At 38.3% G+C, this 21,791-nt stretch overlaps 1 protein-coding gene across 7 annotated transcripts in view; it reads right to left on the reverse strand.

Moving 5' to 3' along the window:
• LINGO2 (leucine rich repeat and Ig domain containing 2) overlaps nucleotides 1–21,791 on the reverse strand; it is a 1,108,854-nt gene that overhangs the window by 280,330 nt on the left and 806,733 nt on the right. For 6 of the 7 annotated variants that reach the window (XM_070590583.1, XM_070590581.1, XM_070590585.1 and 3 more), the window contains one exon: nucleotides 20,319–20,477. The gene's annotated coding sequence lies outside the window, so the exon portion shown is untranslated. Of the gene's footprint in view, nucleotides 1–705; nucleotides 985–20,318; nucleotides 20,478–21,791 lie in introns of those variants that run through there. The other variant, XM_008524098.2, reaches the window with a different exon arrangement.

Consider the following 21,791-nt stretch of genomic DNA (forward strand, 5'->3'; position numbering starts at 1 on the left):
CACTTTTTCTCAATGGAACATTAAGCTTTCTGTCTATGTAAATCTCCCACAGATTCAATATATATTACCTTTCAATAAAGCAAATCAGTTTTAATTTTCATTTAAAATGTCATGGCTGTCACAGACATCCATTTATACTTTTCAGGACACTTTCTTCTTTCATTTTAAATTCTCCCTAATATTGCTTGGTGTTTTATGGACAAGATAGCTGCTCTGAAGCTAAGTGCTATGAATCTAAGTTTGACAGCAAAGTAAGTTTTCTGAACTTCAGAACTGTCCTTTTTAATCAATAATTCCTCCCACCAAATATCCATCCAATAATCACAGAGATTCCCATATGCACCACAATCCACTGGAGCATTTTCTTTTCCCCAATTTCATCAGTGTAGCCATTAATCCATTCACCCACCCATTCACTAGTCCATCCAGCCCTGTAGCCAACAACAGCTATTTAAGCACTTATTGTCTACCACCATTGAGCTCAGAGCTGGAGATCCAAGGATTCAAAAGGCTGAGGACCCGCCCTCACAGAGCACACAGTCCACAGAAGGCAAGGAGGCCAATTACAACAACCACAACAAAAGATAACACAGTGATTTAAGGGCTACTAGAGAAATGTGCAAAGTACACTGGGTGAAATGCAGGAAAGCAGGGACTCTCTGATAGTTTGTAAAGAAAGATTTGAAAGTACTTCAAATGCCATACCTCTAAGGATCCGAAGATACCCTGGTGCCACCCCAGATCATCCTTTCCACTGACTTCAGCACAGGAACAGGAACATCATCCTAACCTTTCCATGGTATCTCTCGGCTGCTCTCAACTATCTTCGGGAAGCACTTTATTTGAAAACCAAAGAGCCCTTTCCCCTTCAGCCCGCCTGTGGGGTGATGAAAACATGGGAGCTGAGCCTATCAGTGCTTCTATCAAGCAGCTGAAAAAGTTGTAGCCCATGAGTCATGGCTCTTTTCATGTGTTTCCAGATCTGTGGGAGGAGAGGCCTTTGGCTGGCAGCACTGGCAATCTAACACCTAGGATGATCACTTGGGAAAAGAGACAAGTTCAAGCCACCAGGAGAGCTAACAATCCTCCCACTGCCCTAAAGTGTGCAGATCCCCAATGCTACTGCCAGGCCATGCCTCAAAATAGCACGAGAGCCAAAACCCACATTTTCAAAAAAAGGGACAAATAAATTAAGCCTCTGCCACCCACCTCCCTTATGTGCTGTGAAGGAAAATCAAATGAAATAAACAAGCAAATTAGCAGCTGGTATGAGCTTCAGATCACGAATATGTTTTGAAGGCCGTGCCAACCAGTTCTTCCTGAACTGGATTTGTTCTTCTTGGGAAAATAATAATTAGTAATTGTACTACTAATATTAATGCCTAAAATCTATTGAAGCATGGTACCAGATGCCATGCTTACAACTTACATGCACATCTTATTTAATTGTCACAAACCTCACGAGGTACTACTAGAATCCAGAGTTTTACAGATGAGGGGTTCAAGGCTCAGAAGGGTCTAACCAATTTGCCAAGGTTCACACCTGTAGTAGGTAGCTGAGCAGAACTTATACCCATTAATATCTTAAAAATGTTGCTCTTAACAATATACATCCCTAAAAATGAGGGAAAATATTAAAGTAGAATCGTTAGAGCATGGACATTGTTCTCTATCATCAGTTATTAAGCAGCCCATAAATTCACGTGATGTTCTTGCAATTCAGCAACGTGGTCCTCTTGACCTAGACTCCTTCCCCCCTGCTCTGTATTTGTACAGAATAGTAAAAAATACTTAGGACTTCAAGGTTGATTAATCACAGAGGAGAAATTTATTTTTCCCTGTTGTTCCCAGTTTGCTTAGGCAATGTTTTAGTCAAATTACTACCTTTCTATACATGCACTTGAAAATGCCTTTTTTTCCCACGAAGAAATTAGTTTTAAATTATTTAGCATAATTTAGAAAGAATTCCTCATATTTTTAGAGGGACAAATACTTTCAGTGTCTGTCCTCTGCAGCCTAAAGGATTCCCAATGAAGACAAACATAACTCTGTAAATAAATAAAAAGTGAAAAATCAGGAATTTTTGATTTAACAAGGATTATTCTCCCTCAGAGACAACATCCAATTTGTAAATAGCATATGACAGAACAACCTCAAAATATTGCATTAAAGGCACTTGGACGGAAAGTGCTTTAAATAGCTTCTATCATTTTTTTTTTTTAATTTGAATTGGAAATCTACCAAGAACCAGCCCTCTAGGAGATCGCAGTGGTTTCAGGTGGGCTAATGGGTAGACCAGGGAAAAGCCTTCCCATGGTACTACGAACCGTGAAGAAGAAAGAAAGGGACACATGGCTGTTCCCATTCTGATGCCTTAAGTGGGCGGGGGGGGGGGGGGAGGGCGGTTGGAGAGGAGAGAGAGGTCTCTAAGGAAGCCTGAAGCCTTCCTGCTCAGGGTGCCTTTCACCTAGCATCATCAACATGACCTTGGAGTTCATTAGAAAGCAGAATAACGGGCCTATCTCAGGCCTTCTGAATGAGAATCTGCATTGTAACACAATGCCCAGATGATTTCCATGCACTTTGAAGATTGAGAACCACCTTTCCAAAACACTCCATCACAGTCTGCTTGAGCACCTGTCAGGCGCAGCAAGGGCTGATGCCAGCTGAAAACAATCGCAGTCAAGTATGACTGTCGCTGCATCCTCACTTCTCCTTCTGTCCCCATGTCCCCAAGTAGCAAAGCATGGCCTACGAACTCTCTACTTGAGCCTTTGTCTCGCCCATCTCCCTTGTTTTTCCTTCTCCGTGAAGATGCCAAGCTTACTGTTCCAGAGCATTGGTAGTTGCTACATCTCCCACATTGTCACATGGCTGTCTCCTTCTCAATAGTCAGGTTTTAACTGGAATGTCTCCTCCTTGGAGAGGTCTCCCTAACAACTCTCTTCTACATTTCCCTGAATTTACTTTCTTCATTGGATTTACAAACCCTGAAGATACTTTATTTGTATACTTTCTGTGAGAGAATGAAAACAGCCTTCCCCAATTGCCTCTCTTCCTTTTTTATCCCCTTTTTCCCTACTTCCTCTGCCCCTGAACCTTGACTAACCAGCAAATGGCAAGATTTATCAAAGCAACTTTCAAAACAACTGTTCTGACAGTTTTGTGGATGGTTTTACAACGATGACCCTGAGCAAGACGCCCAATGACAAAAACAACCTCCAACCATTCCAACAGCAAGAATTACAGCAGCTGAAGATGAAAACTGCTACCTGAGCCAGACCACAGGACAGTACCCCTCTTTTCTTCTCACCCTGTAAAATTCCAACCCTACCTTGACTTCAAGAGTCACCTGCCTTCCACAGCAGGTGAATGAAGCCTTTAACCTCTTCATGAGTCACTTAAATTAGTTTCCTGTGACATCATTTATTATACACCTCCGTCCATTAGAATGTAACTTCTTATAGTCCTTATCATTAGGATCACTCCTTCTGGTCCCTCACCATCACTACAACTTAGAATGCCTGTCACATGGTAGGTACTCAATATTCGCAGGCTAACCTTTATTTTAAAAGGGAAACCAACTTGCTCCTAACACCAATATAATTGGTTCTTAACTATCATGTGAGCTGACCACACGTCCCCTTGCTCCTTAGAAAAGACTATTTCATACCCCCTAGTTATCTTGCTCTTGAATGCAACCCCAATAAATGAGGCTCTTCATGATCTTATTGGCACTGGTTTTATGCTCTTAATTACCACCTAATTCTGCCAGTGGAAAAAGCATAGTGGTCCTTTTGTATAGACAAATGAATCAGGACTAAAATTTACCACACTTGAAAAAGGAAGCCACAAAAACTATCCAGAATCTTTCATTCCGGGAAAATGGTCACTTAGTACTTTGGTAACCAAGCTCATAATAGTAAGCACCATTCCCCGAACTCCCAAATACCCCAGAGACCAGGAAAGTCAGTGAAGGACTGCACAAGAGATTCTAAGCTACCAATCAGAGGAAGGAGGACCACGAATTGAATTCTGCCATATTGTGTTCATTTTGCTCAGCTCCCTACTATTTCATCTAATTAACTCCTCTATAAGAGGAGGTTAGGGCTGTTACTTGAGTTTGGGTACCCAAGGGTCCCATTAGGTCCAGGGAAGGGGAGAAATACAAACCCCAACACAGGAACTTAATCCCCTAGCAGTAGCTGCACCTAAATTAGTGGTTCCTGGTATTGCTATTTAAAGAGTAAGCCCGATAGGAGCTCTGTGCTCTTCTGACACTACAATGTTTAGACTCATAAGCCTAGACACTGTGGTTAGAGCTAATGTCCTTAGCAAATGCACAAGGCACAGCTCTGATCTCCCTACCTAGAGACCAAGGAACAAAAGAGGAACTCCACTTTCCTCCAAACACAAAGCTCCACCTGATGGCAAACCGACTGAGCAGGGGTTGGACTTGAGCTGTGCAGAACAGTTAACAGGCCATTATGTCAATCCAGGAGCAGAGAAGATGGGGAGAATGGATATATTTGAAAGCTAAAATGGAGTTACAATTAATATTTACTGCAGATGATGGTATCTATGAACATATTTTTAGAATTCTTGTTATCATATTACTTCAGTCACCAAAGCATAAAAAATTAGTTCCAACCCTAAGTATCAAAATAATGTTTCCTAGACACTAATTATTTTCAATCTTTCCCTTCTTTGTTCCACCACTCTACCTTATGCAAATCTCCATGATATTACTCCACTTTTGAGAGTATATTTAAAAAAGTAACTTATGTCCATTTAGGAGGAAATTTTTTTCTTCTGGAAATTGGAAAATGCATGTCTAATGTTTGGGTTAAACTGATATCAAGATCTATTTGGTAGCACACTAATTTTTTCACTAAGTTCATAAATAACTTGGATAATTTACCCCATTTTAAAGTAGGAGAAAAGCATATCACGCATAATGCTATCTGACCTGTGCAAATAGAAGATTTTCTTTCATTTACCTCTTAGAATTGGATTTATCTGCCAATTATTTCAACCCTCCAAGACAAATTCACACACATTTTAGTAAAATGCAATTTCTTTCTGGTCTATTCTTGCTAAGTCAAACTGATTCAGTAAGATGAAGTGTCGTTAAACCAACTTTACAGAAAGCAGTCAGAAGTGGCAGCAGAGTGGCTTGCTCTATCATAGGTGCCTGCCTTTAACCACACCCAATGCAGTAGGGTGCTTTTTACAACCAACTCCAGGAACAAGATTTCCGATGACTACTGTTATCTTTCCTCAGGGTGGGTCATCACAACAGTAGTTTATGCCCTTGGTGATTCTCAAGTGTGTTCATAGTGGCTTTAATACGGTCCTTGAAACTAATTAAGTTAAGTGCTCACAGGTATTTTGATAGAAGGTTCCTCCTCATTCAGCAGTAGAGAAAGCCTTTATTGATTTCCTGTCAGTATGGGTATCTTCATCTCTAGCTTCAAGTCACGTCCATTTCCAGGCCAGAATGCTGGTCTTGTCTACCCGAAGTCCATTTTCTAAGTATACCAAGTCAAGCTTAATTGCTCCACCCTCATGATGGCCTTCTTTAATTTCAGTCTCATCTGTCTTCAACACTTCTTTTTTCTGACTCATCCTCCTTAGTAAAACCTATTTCCTTTCTCCCTTCTTATCTCCTTTAGCTCTTAAACTCTGCCTCTAGGTCAGTGAGGGCACAAGAATGTGTCTTTGGTTAAAGTACCAAGCACATTCTCTCCTACAGCATTAACATACCAAGGTGAACCACTCAATATATGTGATGTTGACAGATTCATTGCAAGGCGTGAAATAGGAAAAAAATGGAAAATTCAAGTACAGCGACTTCAAAAAATATCAGGTAAAGTGGATATCATTAAAAGAACTAATTCCAAGAAGTGAGAGATCAATCATTAATGTTTTTTCTATCTTTACGTAATATAGACTCACCATTATTTTATCCAAGGAAATAAAACAGAGTGGGAAAGATTCAAGGCAGAATTGACCCTGTTGAGATCAGAGTGTTGAGTAGAGCAAGATTAGAAGAGGGTAGCAACATATTGTAATGGTGTGTGAAACTACACAAAGCTGGTCTTGAATCCTGGCTCACCTGTTACTGGGTCACATTGGGCAAGTTACCTAAACTCTCTGAGCCTTGATTTTGATTTATGGAGAATAAACATAATACTTCCTCACAGAGCTTTTGAAAATTAAAGATAAAATATGCAAAGTGCTTACTACATGCCTGTGGATCAAAGGGACTTTACTATCTGAGAAATCCTAAAATCTTGGTATCAGAAGCCTACTATTTTGGATTTTTGAGGTGATGTAGCTACAAGCTTCAATGTTGGCCCTGATATCCATTTCTATTCTGGTTGCTCACCATCCTCTCTTAATGTGCACAGAGCCACAGTCAGTCACAGACCACGATCACCGTCTCCCATACAGACCACAAACACTCCTTTGTCTGTGTTCATCTTCATTTTCTGTACCACCTCTCCCCAACTCCTTCACTTCTCCTTATCGATCTAGACCCAGTTCTTCCTGCTTTGTGAAGTTTTTCCAGATTGCACTGTTAACTCACCTTCCTCTAAATATCTATTATGTATGTACCCTGTGCCTTGCTGATACCCTCTGTTGAGTCTTGACCCAGGTATTTTGAAGTATCACCAAAGGGAGTCAACACGGACTCAAAAATATGCCTAACTACTACTACACTCTTCTGCTCCTCCTTCCCTCTTTGTCAGTAACACTGATATTTCAGGTAGGTACTGCTACCTCCACTAGGTATGGATGCCTCTGCATGACACCTGTGATGCTTTCACACACTACTTGGTCTGGTTAGCATATATTCTGGACAATATTCCTAAGGCAAAGTGGGAGACAATGCTTCCATTCCTTTTTGGTATCCTCTATTACGGGTTAAAAACTTTGTGCCCAGTATCTTATAGGTATAAGAGTAATATTTCATGAATATTAATATCTTACACAGTAATTTCAGTTCTACGTCACAGCTTTTTATTTCTGCCTAAAATTCCCAAATGGTGAAAAGAAATGCTATGTTAGGGACAAATTCAAGCAGCTCACCACATCACTCCTGCCCTCTGATGACTAAGACTTACTTATGGAATCACATTTGTCTACTGATTGTCTTTGTTTAGATTGTATTCTCCTAGGAGGTTCCTCCGCCCTTCAAACCCATCAACTCTGGCAGCTGCTCCCAAAGAACCTCAGGTATTTCCGGATATGAATCTCCTGAATGGACGTAGCTTAGGCATAATCTTAGAACACACAATATTCATATCATTTATGGTGTTCATTTTACTCAGTCATTTACTCCTTCTTTTTGTAATTTGGTCTTTTATGTGGTTTTGTCTTATCTCTGCATCTAGCTTGTAAATTCCTTCAGAACAATGAAGGGAGTATAACAAGCCCTGAGAAGCAAAGCACTATGTTAGAACATGGTAGACATTAATAAATGTTTTCTGAACGATTTTTTGAGGGAATGTTAAATGAAGCAATAAACAGAATTTCAAAGTTACTTGAAGATGTGGATGAAAGGAAAAGAATGGGCATCAGAAGATGATGTAAAAATAGTGTGCAGAAAGCTCTCCATTAATTCAGCAAACATTTATTGGGAGCCACTAGACGTTCAATACCTCATTAGGCTCTGGACTACAATGTAAATAAATTACACCAGTGCCCACAAGAAGCTCTCAGTCTAATAAAGGAGTTAAATATGTTCACAAGAACAGTTGATTGCTTTAATGATTATAACAAATATAAGCTTCGGGTAATATGAGAACACAAACATGCAAAGAAATACAAGAATGTTAGAAGGTTGTGAAATTAGGTTCTTACAAATAAACACCGGGAACTACTGATGAAATTATTAGATCACCTGAAGATCATCTTTGTGTGGTTTCCTTTATATAGCTACTTTCAAGTTTAGTTCCAATTAAGACAACATCCCTTTGCTCTTCTTCATTGTGGAGGGTTGAGAGTGGAGGTAAAACACTCAGAAAGTTGTTTAGATATCAGGGTGATCTGAAAGGTGGGTAATGCTTTGGGGGCAGGTCCTTATGCGTCCTGTAGTAAATGCTATATATGATGCTCTGGTCCATTTCACGAAGAGTGAAGAATGGGTCCTTCTTCCTGCCCAAGGCAAGCAATGGTCAGTGGTGAATGCAATGTGCCAGGCCAGTGCCCAGCTTTCTGTAATGACTTTTCTATCAGAAAACTGCAAAATACATGTTTCCCTAAAAGCCACTTGGTGAGTGCCTGATTCTTTTCTGGGATAGTCAGACCTTGAATTGACTCAGATTAGAATAGTAAAAGCCAGTGATGATTTTCTTAAATATAACAACGCTGGCACTTATTTCCTTTTTTCATAACAATAGTAACAGACACAGTATAATACTTATTATCTTTGTTTGCATTCATCCTTTTGAAGAATTTCATTCAAGTACAAAAACATCTCATCTGAGCAGCAAACTCTGAAAAGTAGCTGCCTTAATGTATTTTTAAATCCGGGGAGAGTTACTGAAAAAGAAGGTAAGGTGAATGGGGGCACATGGGCAGAACAGGGTAAACTTTACAAACAGCCAAAGCACACTATAAATGTCACTTTTTGCCAGTAGGAAGATAATTTTATTTTTAAAAATTAATAGATTAATAGAGAATGTAATTCAAAAGAACTGGCAAAGAATTTTACTTCCAATGTTCTAAATGTAATATTCAAATTTGCATTTTGAGTCTAATTGACTTCTAAAGTAAATAAGAGAGTGCATATCCTTTTCTTTTAACCATTAAAAACCTCTATTGACTGTTAAAAAATTTTGACTGTAATGAAATGTCACATGCATATTCATTCTTTCATCAATTTCTTAATTAACTTATTCATAAATACATATTAAGGGACTATTAGGTACCAGCCATTTTTTTTAAGTGAGTGAAGATTACTAGAATAGGAAAGAATCAGTGCCCAACCTTAAGATGTTTATAGCATGGTGAGAAAGAAAAATACAGATGTAGACAGCAGCTAATACAGGGGGAAGTGACATCACAAGTTCACACTGTTACTAATAGAGACATCCTATCTGAAGGTAGATTGGGTAGATATTTATATTCAGTTCTATAGATCCGATATTAGTTGATTCTGATGTGACAGACTTGTTCCTAGACTTAAATTATGAATGTCTTCCTGGTATTTTCAAACCAGTTACTGGGTTCTACGTGTGGAAAATGCTTGGTTAAATCTGTCACCATTTCCAAACAGGAAATAAAACGCCTTGTGGAAAAGGCAAGCTGAATTTGCTATTGATTTTTCTAACCCAAACATTTGGGGGAACTTCAATGTCCATCACAGAATTCCATTTAAATCACGTCCTTGATTATATCTCACAAAGAACACCAGATAGAGAGGCCAGTCACAGACTCATCTAGGTGGACTATGATTAGACTCAGCAACTAGAGAGGTACTTAGTGCAATTACCTTCTGATTAATTAGGGACCACAGTTTGAAACAAAGTTATTTCCAAGATATGAATCTTTTAGTGGTAAATGCATCATATTGACTAGAATGAGTTATGGGACATATCTTAGAAGGATGAGACAACTATAACTCATGGGTGAATCATGTGCAGAATTTAGGAAAAATGAGATCAAACTGTAATTTACCATCTCTTTCAGGACAGTTTTCTTTTTTTTTTGGAAGGTCTCCAAGTCATGTATCTTGGAAGGCTCTGGCTTGATTAAGAATTGAATTTGATGAAAGATCAGAGTGAGAAAACACTCTTTCTGCTGGTGAAGGATGTTTTCATTCTGCTGCAAACTCGTGACAAAAATAAACATTATTTTTGAAATAAAAATTATTATAAGTTAACTTAGACATTGTACTATAATAACTGTACTCCCTTGGCTTATATAAGATCAGATTTGCTAAGTGAATTTGCACCAACCAAGTCCAGGAGATGTTTAGGAATAGAGTAAGAGACTTTCTATTAGGTACAGCATTGAGAATTACTGGAAGTTGGGACTGGGGCTAGGAAATTCTTTGATGCCTCTTGCAGTGTTTCAGATTTGCTAGCAAGCAGCTATAAAAACCTATGCACAATGATTTTAATTTTCGTTATTGCATATCCATAACAATATGCATCATTTTCAGTATCTACAGTCTAACTCCCAGTAACTAAAAGAACATACTCATTGGGACCTTAATTATTGCATATGGTTTGTTTTTTGTAATACTTGTGATTCTGTTTATTATACTTTCTTACTTGCATTGCAGAAGTAGGAAAATTATGTGGCAGGGAAGAATAATGTTGAAATCCAAGACCTTAGGACTACTTAAGTCATGGACTGATGGGAACAAACTTGTTCAGAGGCATATAACATTGTGAGGAGTTAGTTTTTAACTTTCTTTAAGGCTTTTTAGATTAGAGGTCTAGACAGACATGGCATATATGTGATGTTGATTATGGTTTAATCCAAGTAGGATATACTGGAGGAAATTTATTGAGCTTTAGAGCCAAGCTAAATTCCAGTAACATGGAATCATGAAAAGGTATTTAAACGCTTAAAACTTTTCCATCAGAATTAGTTTTCAACCTACTTTGAATTTCTCAGATAAATACCATCATTTTTATGAAATCACATTTTTGAGTCACATTTCAACACCATTTGCAATATTTCCAGTGCTGGAGATAGAATTTTTGTTTTCCTTCCTGATAATTTACATCATATTTGCCAGCCCACAACATTTTTACTAAACATTCTAGAACTTGCTGTTCTTTTCGACCATCCCATAACAGCATTTCAGCTAAGTAAAGACAAAGAGGAGAGTAGGCTTTGACTTCCAGTCATCAAAATTGATGAAGAATTATGTTACTTAGTCTTGATATAATTGAGAAGAAAAGGCATATGTTCATTTATACATGCCAGCTCTGTGAGATACAAATGTTCTGGGAAAACAAAGATGAATAAGAACTGGTCCCTGCCTTAGTGGACTCACATTCTAGTGAGAGAAGCAGTTGTGGTAGAAGTATTTTCAAGGGGTCAAGAAGGACAAATAAGAGTTAGTCAGGTATCCGTGGCAGAGGATGACCGACATTGTGCAACAGCAATGAGGACAAATAAGATGCATGCTTAGGGAGTGTGAGCCTCAAGAGATAAGAAGAGGTTTGATCACGGAGAACTTTCTATGATACATCAAGACATAAGGGCTTTATCCTTAAGGTTCAGGAATGACATGTTGAGATTTGCTTTTAGCCATAGCTTTGAAAGGGTGGAGGATAAAACTGAAGACAAAATAACAAAGCGAATTCCTCCTCTTTTTGAGGCTCAGCTGTGACTCCACCTCCTTCATGAAGCTTCCCTGAAGCCTCCAGGCCACCACTTTTTCTTCCTCTAAATCTCTGTGGTTCTTGTCATCTACCCAGGTACCTGCCTGACACTTATGGTGCCGCCTGTCTCCTTTTCTGATAATGCTACATATCTGCTCTGCTTGTCATTGGCAACATAAACTCCCTGAGGGTAAGGTTAATATTTAAGACTAGAGATTGTCTTAAATCTGTGTGGAAGTGAAAGCAGACAGAAACGGAGACTGTTTCACATGGCCCAGCGCCCCTGCAGAAAAGACTCTCAGCTAATATTTCCTAATGATTGTGCTAATGGTGTAGCCTAACAGTCATTTGCTTGGGCTTAATAATTAGGCTGCATCTTGAACATGTAAAGCGTAGCTGGCGTATAGAATTTGACAACCAGCAGTCTGAAAGTGAGGTTACCCTCTGAAAGGTAATTCCCCAGTCAAAGGAACTCTCTCTAGGAGTTGCATTCAAGTTACAGTGTCTCTCTGGTTAACAGCCAGACAGGGAGGGAGGGAGAATAGTGTCCAGACTTTGCTTGAATGAAAAACAAAATTATAATCTTATTGATGATAATAACATATCTAGAGAAGGATATGTTACTGGAGATAATGGTCTCTTTTGATTGAAACAGAGAGAAGTCTAAAGAAAAACATGTTAGCATGTTCACATGTTGGGGAGGAGAGAAGAGAGGGGAGAGTATATGTGTATGGGTGTGGGGAAGAGGTGGGAGGAGGAGGATGAGGAAGAGGAAGAGAAAAAAGAAGGAAGGAGAAGAAAGAAGGAGGAAGAGGAGGAGAAGGGGGAGAGGGGAAAAAGAGAGGAAGAGAGCGAGAAGGAGAAAAGAGAATGAGAATGTGTCTGGCCATGGCCTTCATTCTTAACACTAGAGTTGTAATCTGTGGGAAAAGAGCTCAAAACCATTCACCTTCCTCTGATTACCAAGAATCCTCTAATTATTCAGGGAAGGAGTAGCCCATGTGGCAGGCAAACATAAGCTTGCTCTTTTTTTTATTTTTCTTATTTTTTTGTTGGTGAGGAAGATTGGCCCTGAGCTAACCACTGTTAACAATCTTCCTCTTTTTTTCCTTTTTTTTTTCTTTTCTCTCAAAGCATGTAGTTGTATATCCTGGTTGTAAGTCATTCTAGTTCTATGTTGGATGTCTCCACAGCATGGCTTGATGAGCAGTGTGCAGGTCTGTGCCCAGGATCTGAACCACCAAACCCTGGGCTGCTGAAGCAGAGTGCACAAACTTAACCACTGGGCCATGGGGCTGGCCCCCAGCTCTTTCTTTTTGAGCCAGTCCTTATCATAAATTAACACACCAGCAGAAAGTATCTGGCTACAAAACCCTTTGTACACAGAATGTATACCTCCAGACCAGTGTTCCAGAGAACACATGTTGGAAAACAATCTGTTAAATTACTCTAGTGTTCTCTGTTAGGGGAAAGAATATTCTATATAGGCGAAAAACTATTATTCAAGTGATTTTCAATTTAGTCATGTATATAGATATACAACAATTTATGAGCATATAAATTTATATATAACATTTATACCAAATGTTATATATGAAGTTTGTACATAAATTTTCTTCTCTTTGTTGAAAAGGAGAAACCAGTTTGTTATTGACATTATCATCAGCAAACATCTGCTCAGAATCAGGGCCCATCATAACACTAGTAGTAATGAACAGGATCTCCATAAAAAGAAACACTCTGGCGTGTACCTCTTCACCTACTTTCAAATTCATGGAAAAGCAACATACGCATACGTGCAACAAGAAGGAAATTATACAATATTATAAAAATTTATTATACAATAGAGCAAATTTGCACACATGTATAACGGCATAGAGATTGGATTGTCAGTTCTAAGAACTGAAAAATAGCGTAATAATATAATGGAAACTTACAAGTTTTATAAAGAGGAGATCTTAGGAGAGAAACTCACCCTGACATATATTCACTGTGTGAGCCTGAAAAAATTATTAACCTTTCTAAGTCTCAGTTTCTTCACCTTGAATAAAGATTGTTTGTCTCCAGCAGTATCTTAATTTCATGCTAAATCTTATCCTCAGAATGAATAAATCCCTTCTAATGAAATGTTCCCTTTGTTTGTATCCTTCAGTCCAAAACCTCTTGCACATGTTTTGATCAAACTGTTAACCCCCAGTGTGACTCTGCTTGGCTTTCCTTTACCTCCACTTTACCCCCACAGTCCATCGCTTCAATGCTACTTCCCTAACCACAGCGCAGCCCTGAATTCCTTTTCTTTCCATCATCAGCTTCCTCTGCCCCTCACTGAGGGCACCTGCGGAGGGAAGTGAGCTGCTTTCCAGTCCTGGCTCATTGCATTTTCCCTCAGTCCAATTCTAGAAGGCCCTTTGCCAAAGCCTAGAATCCTTTTATTCACCTCTGGTGGATTCATTTTCCCCTCCCACTGCAGTTTTCCGGGCTACACTGTCTTCCCTCATTTCTCAGCTAATGATCTAGATTCTGTCTTTTACTGGAAAGACTGGGGCCACCCCAAACTAAGAGTCTACAAAGTACTGGCCAGAGATTCACAGGATTGTTTTGACTTATCCCCCTTCCTTTCCTAGTATGGTTTTAGATGGCATGTGGTGAGATTAATCATGCCAGTTAATTTTTAAGGTATTATTTTACCATGCTGAATGTAGTTTTAATTTTAAACTTTCATTCCGAAATTAATAACAGTCTTTCTTATAAAATACATGTAACAAAAAAAAGGTCAAAGGTATAATTATACATATTGCTTGATTACTGTCAGGGACTTCTAAAGATAGTCTCCATGAGCGTATACTAAAGTAGTATTTCCAAATTAGAGAATTACGTCAACAAAGGATGACCTGTGTGCTACTCTAAGATATATGTTAATGTTTCATTTAGTAGTTGTCTATGTGTTTTATTGATTCTAAACACTATAATTTGGTATGAACAACCATTCTGGTGATCTTTGGTTATAAAGCAAATGATATTTACCTCCATATCAAGGCACCCAGCAATATGATTATAATATAACCAATAATAGATTGTTAAACAGGGCATTCTTGGGGCCGGCCTGGTGGCATAGTGGTTAAGTTCATATGCTCCACTCCGGTGGCCCAGGGTTCACTGGTTCGGATCCTGGGTGTGGACCTACACACCGCTCGTCAAGCAATGCCCTGGCAGCATTCCACATACAAAATAGAGGAAGACTGGCACAGAGGTTAGCTCAGTGACAGTCTTCCTCACTACAAAAAAGATTAAAACCTGCGCATTATCTCAAAATCTCGACACTAACCATAACTCATAGACCCGTCATTGTCCTAAGAAGGAAGTTGCTGTAAATAGGTTAGACCAAGATCTCTTTAAAGAGCCTGAAGAAGAGAAATGCTTATGTAACAAAATAACAATAAACTACCACAACAACTGAGTGCTTATGAGGTGCCAGGCATTCTGCTAAGTACTCACATCTTATTTGCTTCTGGGAATCAAGAGTAAAATATTCTGACATTTGGCTGAAACAAATGGACTCCTAGGTAGAATTGCTACATACAGACTGTAAATAATAATAATAATATAATTAAAGCCTTATTTATAATGTGTCAGCTATTCTGCTGAGTGTTTCCTATCTATGATCGCACTTAATCATCTGTGATTGCACTTAATCCTCACAATTGCACCATGGGACCACTACTAATATCTTCACATTACCAATTGGGAATCAAAGCTCTGAGATGATAAAAAACTTGCCCAACACAGATGTTAGCTCGGGGCCAGTCTTCCTCAGCAAAAAGAGGAGGATTGGCTGCAGAAGTTAGCTCAGGGCTAATCTTCCTCAAAAGAAAACAAAATAACCTGCCCAATATCACATAGTTTGTAAGTGTCAGAGTTGGGACTCAAACCCAGGCCTTACTCAAAGCCAATACCTATAAATGTGGTAGTATATTTATAACCACAATTTGCTATAACCTGCCTCCTCTAAATAGTAGCTTGCTAGGATTGCAGCATTCCAGTGACTTCTGCCCAGAGAAGTCCACACCAAACAGCACGGAAAAAGCCAGACCCTTACTTCTCTCTCCTAAGCATTTGAGATCTATAAAAAATAAAAATTCAATACTTGTAACAGCTTGTGAAAGAGAACCATGCTTTATTTATAAAGGCAATGAGATATTTAATAAATGTTTTCCTTTCTTTGTTTTTCTTGCTCCTTTATTTTAGATTAAGCCTCCATACCTCTCTTTCATGGGTACTATTATATACCACTGTGTGATCTTAAAATATCTGTTACTTAATAAGAGCAGTATTGAAATGAGAGGATAAGACATCCGTGATTTAACAAGGGACAACAGGATCCAAATACCAATTGTCCCACTAACAAGAGAGAGAGATGTTTCCTACTTTTGAAAATACAAAAGCGGCAATTTTGATCTTAAGCGCAGGCTTCGTTCGATATTCATTCATTCATTCACTCATCAGATATGTTTATTGACTATATACCTGGCTTTGGAATTAAGGTCTTAGAGAAGAAAGACGAAGACCCGGGTCTCGAGAATCTTATATCTTAGTGAATCGTAAGTACATTTCCTTAACTATGCATATTTAGAAAGAAATTCTTGGATTTTTCCCTGACTGTAAGAGAACCTCTCTGAAAATAGATGATTCAATCATACAAAATGTCCTGAGTTTGGTGTACTACTCAGGAGCCTTATGACAATGGTAATTTTCAATAAAATAATTGGCGTGAAAGTGATGCTGTGAGTTAGGAGTTTCCTGTAGCCGAGGTGTTAACGCGCCCTGGTTCATTAGAGGATTGTGTCAGAGAAGGTTGGGCTGAAGTTCAGGTTCATTCATTTTGTCTTCTTCAGGCTCCCTTCCCTAGTCACTTTCCATAGCTTTAAAGTGTCCCCTATTATTTTGACCAAATGTGCATCGTGATGGAAAGGACGTGATACTTTCAGCGGAATTACTTAATTAGGTTTAAGTAAGCAGGATGTGCCAAGTAGGGTAGGTTTGCTTTCTAGCCATAAAAATGTGCCTGTGATGCAAGCTGCGTCCTGAGGAGTGAAACACAGTGATTGATGTGATGATAAAATGATGAAGGGAAGGATAAAGACTGAGAGATAAAAGTCTCAATAGGGAAATAAAGTAAGCTAGCAGCTGCCCCCATCTTAATTGAAGCATAAATTTTAGGAACGGGATCTGAGGTTTAATTTCAAGCACATATTGGGAGAGAGTTGCGTGTGTGTATATGTGTGTGTGTGTGTGTGTGTGTGTATGCCTATGTACCTCTGTGTGTGATGAAAAGCGAGTTAAATTCTTTCCATCCTTTGTATGAAGAATTTTCAAACCATTTCTAAAAAAGGCAAAAGTTTCAAATATAGAAGTTTATTGATTATCACTGAGACACATTCATTTAACCAACATTTAACAGAGACTAACAGAATCAATGATGGACAGGAGCTGTTCTAGACGCTGGTGATGCAACAGACTAGAAACCATACAACAGTTCTGCACTCACGGAACTGCATTTTTAGTTTATCTTTTCTCTGCACATACCTTCCTTGTCCCCATCCCCACCTTATGCCAGAATCATTTTCTTACAGTATAGATTAGATTACATCACATTCATTCTTCTAACCACCATAGCTGTGCATGCAAAACCCTCCAGTCCAGCCCCTGCCTCTATGCCCATCCTCTTCTTTCATTCCTCCCTACACTCCAGTGTCAAGCTTTCCATTTTCCAAGCATAACATTTATTTCTACACCATGATGATTTTCCAGACTATGCCCTGAGTCTAGAATGTCTTCACGCCCATTTCCCATCAATGAAAATTCTCCCCACTTTTCAGCTGTGCAGCTGAAATGCCTCTTAAGCCTCAAAGACCTTCTAATACCCCTATCAGCTTTAACAGTCCTTCATCCTAGTTTCTGGAGAGTTTTGTTTCAAACATATCATTCACGTTTTCGTTCATTTGTCCTGGCCTGAGCTACGCACACGTCTGCTCTACTTTGTGAATATGAACTACGTGAGGACAGGGCAGGCAGGGTTGCTAATTTGTTTCTGGCCACATACTGCTTTACATGTAGCCGACATCCAAAAAATATTTGGAAAGAGCAAATAAACGTGTAGCCAAAAAGTATTTAAGATCATAGGAGACTTTTCATGATGGAATCAGGTACTTCTCTAAGTTCTCAAGATTTTATTTTCCGAAGACCTCAGAATAAGAACAGTTGCACAGGGGAGAATGTCCATCGCTCTCTGCAGAGAGTAAGGGACACACTGCACACACAGGTCCTGCTTAAATGTTTTTCATGAATCACCCTGGAGACTGCATATCCCTTTACATGGAGCACGCTATCATCAGAAGTGTTTGCAAAATCTCACCTTTTATATGCTGTCTTTATAGCTTCACACTCCTTCTATGGACAAGCATACAGTAATGTAATCCTGAGCTAGGCAACCCTTTACTTCAAAAGTGCTTTAAGAAAGAGAAATTGCTTTTAAGCTAAGGAACAGTGCAAATTTTTACGGCTTTGTTATAAACTTCTGAGAAACAGAATTGGGAAGCCTTGACACTCTTTTAACTTTATGGAGAAGTTAACATGCACCACTATAAAAACGCAACTGCCAGTCTTACAACAAAGAACAAAAATGAATTTAGAACTAATATAAACTATAAAACTGTAATGTATAAATTTTCTGTTCATTTTTAAAGAGTTAACCTTTAACTGGGAAAATGAATGAATTCACTGTCAAATCTTTTCTATCCAGAGGGTCCTGCTAAATTGTATGTTTTTATACAGAACGGTGGAATGCACTGTCTCTGTAGATCCTAATCAACAGGATTCATTTCCAAAGACTGTGGAAAAAGACAAGAACCTATGTTTTTTTATAATACTTGGATCAAAAGTACTTGTTGTACATTTTTTCTGTGTTGGTGACTTACGCAGTCCAGAAAGATAAGGTATTCTAAAGAATAAAAATATTTATCTCACCAATAGAGGAGAGCGCTTCCTTTGGGATAAGATAAATAACTGCTAATAATTGCACTGTCACATGATTATTTACCTTCAAAAGAGATTTGTTTTTAGCCCTCCTCTTTTTGTCTTCCTTCGTCTTTCTAAGTCTGATGTTCTAACAGGCAACTCTATTTTGTTGAAAATATTGAAATAAACATAATCAGGATGAAGTCTGTTTTGGATTCAGAGATTAAGACTTAAAAGCTTAAGAATATGGAAGTTTATCATGAAGAATTCTTGCTATAATTATTTGCTAGATACTAATGCTACGAAGCATGGAACTAGGCTGAGCCTTATTCCACAAATGCATCCTGCATTTTGATGTTTCTTTTATTTATAGACTGGCAAAACTCTTCTAAATGCGGGTAACCCACCTTGCCACTTAACAGGACAAACAATTTTCCACTAACTCAGTTCATCAATTAAGGATTTCTACCATTATTTGGTGATCTATACTATTTCAAACAAATTTGAAATTTGTGACAATTTGTGTTTTGTACTCTCATGATATTATCTTTTTTCCTTTCTTTCTTTTTTTTTTTTTTGAGGAAGATTAGCCCTGAGCTAACTGCTGCCAATCCTCCTTTTTTTGCTGAGGAAGGCTGGCCCTGAGCTAATTTCCAACCCTTCTTCCTCTACTTTTTTTTATATGTGGGACACCTACCACAGCATGGCTTTCCAAGCAGTGCCATGTCCGCACCCAAGATCCGAACCAGCAAACCCTGGGCCGCGAAAGCAGAACGTGCAAACTTAACCGCTGCGCCACCGGGCCGGCCCCTCATGATATTATCTTATAGACGAATAAGTCATTAGAGGATTGAGAAGGGAAATTTATTAAACTTTAGAGAATCAGTTATTTTCAAGCTTTTTAGAAGTTCTCATTTTTATATCCAAATCATTATCTTAAGATATAATTTATTGACTGAGTTCCATTTACTTTATTTTCAGAAAGTAAAAAAAGCCAGATTTGTAAAAAACTTAGAGTGACAAGTGACTTAAATTAATTCCCCTCCATTGTTTTCTTAATTAATAAATTTTACTCCTACTTTCTGTGTTTATAGTTGAACTTAAAGAAAATCTTGTTTTGGGATGTATAAAATGTGAAGACATTGTAAAAGCTTTGATAATCTTAAAGTCAGAGAAGAAGAATATCTTGTGATTTCCCCAAGTAATTGTTGATAACAAATTTAAATTATGTCAGAGAGGAGAAAGCAAGTTAAAGAGAAAGATAAGAAGATCCACCCAAACTGTGGGTAATAGTTGAGAATTGTTTCCCGAATACAACAGACAAAAGTAGGGAAAAAAAGTAATTGAGTAAGAGTATAATATTTTAAATTCTAGGAGCCACAATGATAATAGAGTATGTCATTATATCACCATTTTAAATAACACTTAGATGAGCACAATTTAGAATGATAAATACTTTCAAAGAAATAAAAGGCAGAATAATAGTATAATTTTCTAAATTGGAGTAACCTTGAAACACACAGTATTTGTAAAAGCATATGCTATGAACTGATCCAGTTCTATATTGCATAAAATATAAATGCTTAAAGGCAACACTTTGCCTACTGTGCCTTCAAAAGTACAACTGTCTATTCTATTATAGTTCAGAGTAGTTACTTAAGGAGCAAATCTCCTTAGCTTGCAATGGCTACTGCATTAAACCAGCATCCACAGTATTCTTGTGTCTTCTTCATGTGTATCTTAAAATAACTCCTCTTTCCTCTTGAGAGAAAAAAGGACTCAATTATTACTATACACGGTCTCCTGAATCCAAGGGAGCACAATTCTTCAACAACCTGTTCAGTGAACTTTGAAAACAAATAGAAAAGCTATACATTATTCAATACATCTTGGCAGCACACTAATGCCCGTAGACCAAGTGATAAATGATCAGGTGTCTCTTTAAAATCTTACCTGGTTTACTCTTTTTAAAAATCCAACCCTTGCTGTCTACCATGCAAAGCTCTTGGCCACTGGGTGAAATCCAAACTGGGTAGCTGATCATGATAATTCCAACATGTCATGGGTAGCAGCATCTCTCAGAGTCCCACAAGCCAGTTGCTTGAAATGAACCTGCAATGAACAAGATATTTCTTCATTTTAATTGAAAAATAGTGAACCATGTTCTAGGTCCAGGAGGCGCCACTACATAATCAATAAAGGAATCATAAAGGAGTGTGTGAGGGGCTGTAAACGCCTCTCAAGATGCTGATAGACGTTAAAGCCAGAAGACTGAGTTTATGTGCTACAGAAGATGATTTTGCAGAATGAATGTTCCTCTTCACGTTATTATTGATCTATTTAAGCTGTCCGTATAAATAAACATTATTGATATTAAAACTCACAAATTTTATAGTGTGTACCCCTTCTTCTTCATGCTGGTGTCCACTTGGAGTACTAAGAGTATTTTTCTGACTCTACCCATAATACTCTCAAGGTAACTGGGCAAAACCCATCAGCAGCTAGAGGAAAACCCACATGATGGTCCAGATCAAGGACAGTTTCCTTTGTGAGTTCTGACACCTCACTGCCAACATTCCCAGTATAGAAATTGCATCATCTCTGTAGGACAGTGTTTGAGAAATACCCTTGAGGGGCTTATGTGAGGTGCTGCCAATTCCGCAGCACTTGCCATTATCCATTATCCATACATCCACTATCCATATCAAGATACAAACTGTAATACAGTAACCAATTGCACTAATACTTGCCACACAAATAACGCTGTTCAAGAGAAATTTAGAAAGATATGAATGAAGAGATTTGTGGATTGGTCTTCCCAGGGTAGCCTTCAATAACTACTAGATATTTTTTAGCTGCAACAACCATATTGAGTTATGCATATACAAAAACAAATTTATTGTTATTATTTTCTAAGTAGTGCAACAGAAATGGCTGAGAGGTTATTCTAAATCTGTAGGGGGACTCATGTGAGTGATTACGTGATGCAGATTCATGGACACAGGTGCAAAAACTGATTTTAACAAGTCACAAAATGATATATCCTCATGCACCTGTCATTAGAGCTTCAAGTAGTCCCAGAAGTCAATGTGGAGACTTTGTTAAAAGACACAGTAATGAGATATCCTATTGTGCTATTTCAGCAAGAAGGGTAAGATGGCAAGGGGGTAAAGTTGAGTACATACCCAAGACTAAAATGCAACACTTCAAAATAAGTCCTGAAAAAAAGAGACATATATACCTGGACCCAAATGACCATTCTGTGATACAAAACAGGAGTGTTATGGTGCTATCAGGTGCTATCACTGATACACATAAATACACACACACACAAATACCCAAGCACAAACAAATGGCTGCAATTTTCTAATCTATTGGTCCAAGCTCTGGTATTCATTAAGCTTAAACCCTTAGTCAATTTCTGGA

This window comes from Equus przewalskii, chromosome 22 (assembly GCF_037783145.1).
Source record: "Equus przewalskii isolate Varuska chromosome 22, EquPr2, whole genome shotgun sequence".
NCBI classification, from domain to species: domain Eukaryota; kingdom Metazoa; phylum Chordata; class Mammalia; order Perissodactyla; family Equidae; genus Equus; species Equus przewalskii.